The 7,164-nt window shown below is 47.9% G+C and overlaps 1 protein-coding gene and 1 long non-coding RNA gene across 7 annotated transcripts in view; one reads left to right on the top strand and one right to left on the bottom strand.

The window, feature by feature from the left end:
• The window catches only part of LOC139810402 (uncharacterized), a 162,586-nt gene that overhangs the window by 69,308 nt on the left and 86,114 nt on the right, over nucleotides 1-7,164 (bottom strand). The window lies entirely within an intron of this gene.
• Nucleotides 4,625-7,164, top strand: part of Pot (zona pellucida domain protein papillote) — a 29,705-nt gene continuing 27,165 nt past the window's right edge. For both annotated transcript variants that reach the window (XM_071773924.1, XM_071773923.1), the window contains exon 1: nucleotides 4,625-4,824. The gene's annotated coding sequence lies outside the window, so the exon portion shown is untranslated. The remainder of the gene's footprint in view (nucleotides 4,825-7,164) is intronic.

Below are 7,164 nucleotides of genomic sequence, written 5' to 3'. Positions count from 1 at the left end.
GAACGACTTGGAATATATTCGAGCGCGTTGCGCGTCGAGCCCGCAGGACTTTGGGAGATGCGCGTTGCCATATTCGGGAATGCGACGGCGAGAGAGGACCAACCGGTCCGTTGCCCTCCTCTGCCGAAGAGTTCGCCCCGGACATCGCGAAACTGCCCAGCCGCGGGCGATACCAGGCGATAAGTCCGGACACAAAGTGGACTTTCGTCAAAAATTAGAACCTGAAGAACACCTCGCTCGTGCTTTCTTTCGACATCGCTCTCGAAGTTCGAAACGCTTCGGCAACTCCTAGCACATTTTTGCGTGTTTTTGAAAGTTACTCCACTTTTAATGCTTTTTTTTTTTTTTTTTTTAATAACATATTGCTAATATTATTATACTAATAGAAATTTAAAAAAGTTTAGTGAGATAATTGAATTGGAAAATAAGAAACCACATAAACCTGAGAATATGCTTATTCTTTATTCGATCGATTTTGTTTCCGCGAGACTTCAGTTATGTCAGATCTAATTATATCATTAATATAGCAAGAAGAAATAAGCGCGCTATGCAAATTGCGTTTCTTAGGTATGTATTTTTCTCTTCCTGTCAAGTGAATTTCGAATCTCTCTTAATTGGTCCAAGGACGTCGTGTGCGTGAAAGTGAAGGGTCATTGCGCGATTCGGGTTTTTAAGCGACACGACATAACGCGACGACGTAACTTGCGTTAGCGGCAAGTGATGCGGTAAAAGTAAATCGACATTGCAGGAGGGGAAAAAAAGGCAGCGGTGCGCAAACAGAAATCCGACGAACGACCCCGCGTGCATTCGTCACGGTATAAGTACACGCCGGCGATGCACGCGGGAAACGCCGCGCATATAGGTGTCGCGTTTCGCTCGTCGTGGCGGAGCGTGAAAGTCGCTTTACGGGATTTCTCGTGGGATTCGAAAGCGGCCGACGAATTGCGACGGGAAGAAAAAAAATTAGTAATTTAGCGATCGCGCATTACTCGCCGCGCTCTCGCGATCTCTCTCGGTCTCTCGACGCCCACACGTATCGCGTCGCGACCGCGACGTTTCGCGGCAACGACGCGCCCGTTCTCGTCGGGAGAGAACGCCTTTTTAAAGGGACTGCGACAGGCGAGTCATGCCGCATAATCGTTATGCAAGGATGATCGTGCGTATCCTAGATGATACGTCGGTCCGCAGCACACACGCGTTGGACAGAATTTACAATCTTCGTTGCCGTACGCGGAGTTGCCAGCGGCTTGGACTATATTAAACCCCGCGTCGCGCTTTAGCATACGCGATGCGACACGTAGATTAACTAACTCGAGGAAGAGTGACGTACTCTTTATCGAAATAGTCCAGAAAGTTAATACTTGTTTGACACTCACCGGGAGAACCGATTAAGATGTGACGTATAAATTGAAAATCCCTTCATACAGCTGCTGCACGTGAGTTAATCCGTAATTGTAAGTTAGAAATCGAAACAATGCGTGCGATTTTCAAATCAAGAAGTGAAAGCGATTTATTAACCACTATGTATAGAAGACACGCTTTTACAAACATTCTAACTACCATTATCGCGGCGCGAATAAACTGCATTCGCTTTGCTATGTATTGTAGCGCAATAATGTTCCGCGTATTATAATTAATGCGCGCAAGTCTAAATGTGTGCAGCGCAAATTAATCGTTCTTTGCAGTCGATTATTAAATTCGGTTACTGATAATCTCGTAGGATTACGAACGCGGTAATACTTCATCCATTTCTCTCTTTGAGCGAGTGTTTCATAGCCGAACCGATCAGCTGAATCGCGCGAAATTGACGAAAAAGAAAATCGTCCTCTCGCGTCAACTCGCCAAGTTCTATATCGCGAGAGAAACTCCAGAAGGTTGGAGGAACTCGTCGGACAAAACCCGCGATCTCGACGAATGAGTCCCGCGCCGACCGGAGCAAAACGATATCGGAACTCATTCTCCGCCAATAGCGCGGACGCGTTTCGCTGACGGAGTTTCGAGTGGTCTTTCCAGTTTGCGGCGCGACCAAAATGGCCTGACGGTGGTATATTCATTTCTCTCTTGCCCCCTTTGATCTTTCTCGTTCTCTCACCTCGCCCCCGCGCCACCACCCGTTGTCCTCGCTCCATCGCGGGGTTCTCGTCGGGGCATCTCGTCGTTCTTTCCCTTACCCCGCGAATCTTCCGTGTCCGGCTATACGGCCGGGCCGTAAATGGCGAGCAGAAGGCCTTGGGCGCCCACGCCCCCGCGTTCTCTCCTTCTTCCTCTCTTTCCCTTCTCTCCTTTTCGCTCTTCTCTCCACCGCGGATCATCGCGGTCTCTTATCACCCGACATCGCGAGATCGCCGGCCGCCATCTGTCTTTCGCCTCTCCCGGATGGCCGACGGATCCGCGGTTCCGCCGTGCCTTTTCGGTATAAACGATTGAGAAACGAGAACGAAAATGATCAAAGGGGAAAGGAGCGATCACACACATATACATACAAACGACGAAGACAGTCTTTCGCAGTCAAACTGACATGGTGCTTGAAATAAAAGGTAGAAGGATACGTAATCGGAGATCGCGGCTTGTGAATTGTTTTTAGCCCGTGGGCTTTTAAACTTACGCTGTACCATATTTCTGAGAATAACGATGTTTATTTCTTATTAGGAATCGTCATGGAAGATAAAAGAACAATATCAAATAAACACTATTTACAATGTCACGCGCCGCGAGCTTTTTAGAATTCATCCATACTTTTATTCTCTTATTAAACCTCAAAAAATGATATTTTGCATTTAGCTAAATTGGTAACGTTAAATCAGCTGAATCGTTCAAATTGTCGCAACTGATGATGGAAAGAATACGAAATTGACGTGGCGTGATTAAAGTAAGAACGTGACGTCGTGCATTTTACATCTTTATAAATGGCTCTTTAATGTCAATAGCGCGAACACGCGAGGCACAGCTCCCGTGAGGATAACCGGGAAAAGATCTCCATGCGGGGCAGGGAGTTACGCGGGCCGAATGTCTCTCGAGCTCGAGAGCGCTGCGTGCCGGGGTACGAATTCTCGAACGGCGCCGGGGCGTTCGCGTGAGTTGCGAAAGAGCGTTCCGCGTCCTTCAGAGACGACGACGACAACGGCGCGGCGCAGCTAGGCCGGCCTCGACTGGAGCCGTCGCGAACGGAATGAAATGGGAAGGGAACCGCGCGCTGGTCTCCGCGGCGGAATAATCGCCACGAATAGCGAAAACGAATAGCGGTTCCTGGGCTCGCTGGAAGTTGGGAGACCAACTCGTGTCCCGCACGTACGTCGCCGGGGGGCATGGCAAATTCACCTTTCACCGGAATAACGGACGTCAAGTCGGGAAGCCGCAGGTTGTCAAAAATACTCGTTAAATATGCCTATCGCTTTTGTCGCGCGACACCCGTCCGTGCTTTGCAAGATCGTCCCGTCCGGAACTGATTGTAAGATTCGGCCGAGATCCGGGATCGGCTTCAAGGAGCACGATCCACGTACGATCGATGATCGATCTGTATTCTGTATGAACTATGAAACTGTGTGAAGGACGCACAGAAAAAAAAGAAGTGTTAAATCAACACTGTTTATACTCATATATACGCAAGAATATATAATCTTGAAATGAGATTATATTGCGTTAAACGAAAAAAATTTTCTTGAATGAAGTCATTATATAGTTCAACCAAGAAAAAGAATGTTGAAATAAAATGTTGAAATTCTTATAAGAAGATTATAGTAATCTTGCGTATATACGAAACAATCTACATCTTCTTATAAGAATTTCAACTTTTTATTTCAACATTCTTTTTCTTGGTTAAACTATATAATGACTTCATTCAAGAAAATTTTCTTCGTTTAACGTAATATAATCTTATTTCAAGATTTCCAACTTTTCCAACGTTAAAACTAAAGATATTTTCAAATCAAGAATATTCTTTTTTTTCTGTGCGGCATTAAATAAATAGCCTACTTCGCTTCTTTGCCATAAATGCAGGAGAGAAACACCCGTGTTTCATAAATGTCATAAAAGATATCAAAATACTCCGAATTCAATCACGTACATTAGTTTACAAACTATAATATAAATCAACGGATAGCGATACGAAAATTAATCGTCTATGATTTACCTCATGAAAGGAATGACCCTTTAAAAAAGAGAAAAGCTAAATTACGAAGATCAATCGCGAGGATTAGAAAAGGGAAGGGTCGTCCCGTCGGTTGCCCGTGCCCTATCATCACACCTGTCCGCAACCCGTTCCGTCTTGCCGACCGTAGAAAAAAAAAAAGACATTCCGCCTCCCACGATTTGTCAAAGGGAGGGGGGCGCATCACCCGGATGCTGCCGGTCGGCGATCCCGAGGGGTACAGGGTACAGACCCCGCGCGACTAGGTGGGCGGATGGCCGAATAGGTGGCGAACAGAACGTGGTAACTCTCGCAGGTAAAAGGACTCGCGCTTGTACAAAGACCGCGGTGCGCGACGCAAGGCGACGCAAAGCGACGCAAAGCGACGCGAAGCGACGCGACGCGATCGCGAGTGGGAGCAGAGGAAGAGGTGGCGGCGCGGCGGGTTTAGTTCGCGCGTCGCACCGAGGCCGCCGAAGGGGGGCTCCGTCGTCGCAGGTGAAACGCTCTCTCAGGAGAACGGACTCAGTCGTGGCCGCGCGATCGCGCTTAGACGATATTTACCTGCTTGCGCGCGGAGATCCCGGCAGGAGCGTACATCGCCCGTACGCCACAGCTCCCCCGAGAGCCCCCTCCCCCTCGGAAGCGGGGACCGCACAGGCCCCGCACGCACGCAACACGGCGATAACGCCCACGAGGTAGGAGAATCCGCGTGTTATTTTTCGTTCCCCCGCGGATAAAATGCTCGGTACCCCCGGGCACGCGCCGGACGAATCGCGATTCCGGAGGTCCATCGTCGGATGCAAACGTCGCGGAAACAACTGGCGAGAAGTATTATATGGTTTTTCGAGATACGAATTTGATATCCTGCGACGCTCCGATCTCGCGAGCTTCCTCCAGCAGTGACCGGTAAACTCCGTACGCTCCGACTTGGAGAACCGTGGTCGAGGTTCGGAGAAAGAGAGCGAGGAATTCCTCGACAGAAACAAACTCGATCGATTTCGTTTCCGCGATTCGATCTATGGGATTCTTCGCAAACTCTGATGGCGTAGCCGCCTCGCTGATTATAGTTTTACGACAGGAAAGGTGCTTGGTCTCGCGCTCGCTCTTAGCGTTCGCCTAGTCCACGCGCCGAGAGCGGTGATCTCAACGCTGACAACGGACGAATCGAGGTCGAGCGAGAGTTTCCGACACGGTGCGTGATTCGCGACTCGTCGCGGAGAATTTCGACGAGGTCGTCGATTGTCAGCGCGAAAGAAAATTCCGCGCTCATTAATTCCGGATGGGGAAGAGAGCCGTAGGGCAGCCCCCAGTAGCAATTTTGTGAGCGGAGTAACCTCTGTGCTCCGCTCGCGCACGCGAGCGAGCGAGCGCGCGTCGGTGCCCCGCACGCTATAGGCGTTTCCCGCTCGCGTAGAAAACTCGTTGACCTTCGCGCCTGCCGACGTTGTAGGAGTACGAAAGCGAACGGCAGTCCGACTGAAAAGTCTCCCCCGTCTTGTCGATTTCGGGTAACCCCGCGCCGAGAACAATACTCGTCGTCAATTAAGGGACACGCTAATTAACGCGGAACGCAAGTGTAGAAGATGCCAACCTGAGGCGTTTTGATTTCTTGCAAGAGCGCGCGCGCGTCGCGACTCGACGATATTTTACGTAATTCGCGTTTTTATTTAACACTGCGCGGACACCGTGGGCCTTTTAAGGCACACTCGATTTTTCGTATTTTACAATTTTCTCCTGACGTTTCAACACTTAAAGAAAAAATATTGCAACAGTTTCGGTCTACGTAAGTATAGAAATCACTTTTTGAAACCTTTATCGATTTTTTGTAACACAGAAACGCTCTTAAGAACCCTTTACTTAAAAGTCCCAGGGTGTCCGGGCGAGTGCTCCAAAAATACAAATGTTCACGCAGTGTTAATTGGAATGCGCGTATACGAAGTACGAAATTCAGAAAGCGATTAAAAAAAAATTAGTTTGATTTCGAAGATACAAGATACATAATGGATGTCTCGCATTCCTTTCCCTTTATCCTTGCGGGGGATATCGAATACTCGTAGCAAGTGTATCGACCTTTCGCCAGATACTGCCGTAACGGACTCGGATGCGAGATGTTCGTTCCTTTGATCTCAAGGTTTCGATCGAGAGAAACGTAGTGTTGCGGGCCCCGAGCGCTACCGAATTCACGCGTACCTCTATCCAGTTTATAAACGGCAAGTAATCTGTATTATTTTAATACGTTCGTCTAAATTCTCAAGATTCACAATGTGAATCTTGACCCTGACACTCTCATCTGCGACATAAACTTTAATCTTACAAGATATCGTGTATCCATCAGCTCGACAGTTCAAGTTTAACTTCGAGGATAAATTCTAGAAGATAGAAAACACAAATCTATCTTGCCCACGCGAAGACAAGCGTGCAGAAATAAAAACGATATATTTCGGGGAAATGAGTCACTTGATAGACGCAACGTGAGCGGTATTAGAATAGCTGGCAGATAAGCCAGTAAAGCGATATCGGTAAATAGATATCGATGTAAATTATAATAAACTACGATAGAAAACTGCAAGTAGACACTGGCTGGGGATTTTAAAGAGGACGTAGATCGCGGAGCATTCGATCGATGCGCGATAGGTGTTTTTAACGAATTCTCGCTGTCCGCTGAGTTCCATTTGATTGGCGGCGCCCCGTCAGTAATAGTAATCGATCAATGGGTTGATAATCAACGTTTGCACTTTCAAATGTGCAGTCTATACACGTCGTATGCCTCGCGCAACGCTTCGTATATTCATCGGTGATGGATGAATCGAGCATCGATGTCGTTCAAAAGACCGCGATGATCCAAGCGGGATCCATAGAAAAGCAAACGGATTCGATAGACGTTCGAAAGTATAAACGACGCCAAGTGAAAAGATTCGACGATCATCGTGTCTGAATACGGTATCCGAAAGAAGACAGTGAAAAATGTTTTTGACGGGTATCTCTAACGATAGTTTCTAACGATTGACATCTCTTGTTTTGCTCCACAAACCCCG

This window comes from Temnothorax longispinosus, chromosome 3 (assembly GCF_030848805.1).
Source record: "Temnothorax longispinosus isolate EJ_2023e chromosome 3, Tlon_JGU_v1, whole genome shotgun sequence".
NCBI classification, from domain to species: domain Eukaryota; kingdom Metazoa; phylum Arthropoda; class Insecta; order Hymenoptera; family Formicidae; genus Temnothorax; species Temnothorax longispinosus.
The sequence above is the reverse complement of the archived record's forward strand: the minus strand, read 5'-3'. Positions and strand labels throughout refer to the sequence as shown.